Genomic DNA, 205 nt, shown 5'->3' with positions numbered 1-205 from the left:
AGGGCCTGTGCCAGGCGTGGATTGAGTGCTGATTTTGTTTCCTGACTCATTTTGGGGTCCCTTTTTGCAGGTTTCTCTGTGCAGGGCCCGTCCCAGGCGTGGATTGAGTGCTGATTTTGTTTCCTGACTCATTTTGGGGTCCCCTTTTCCCAGGATTCTCTGTGTATTTTGGGCTCCCTGACTCATTTTGGGTCCCTTTTTGCAG

Source organism: Myiozetetes cayanensis, unplaced genomic scaffold (assembly GCF_022539395.1).
Source record: "Myiozetetes cayanensis isolate MyiCay16 unplaced genomic scaffold, myiCay2020 scf576, whole genome shotgun sequence".
NCBI lineage: Eukaryota > Metazoa > Chordata > Aves > Passeriformes > Tyrannidae > Myiozetetes > Myiozetetes cayanensis.
This window is presented reverse-complemented; position numbering follows the sequence as displayed.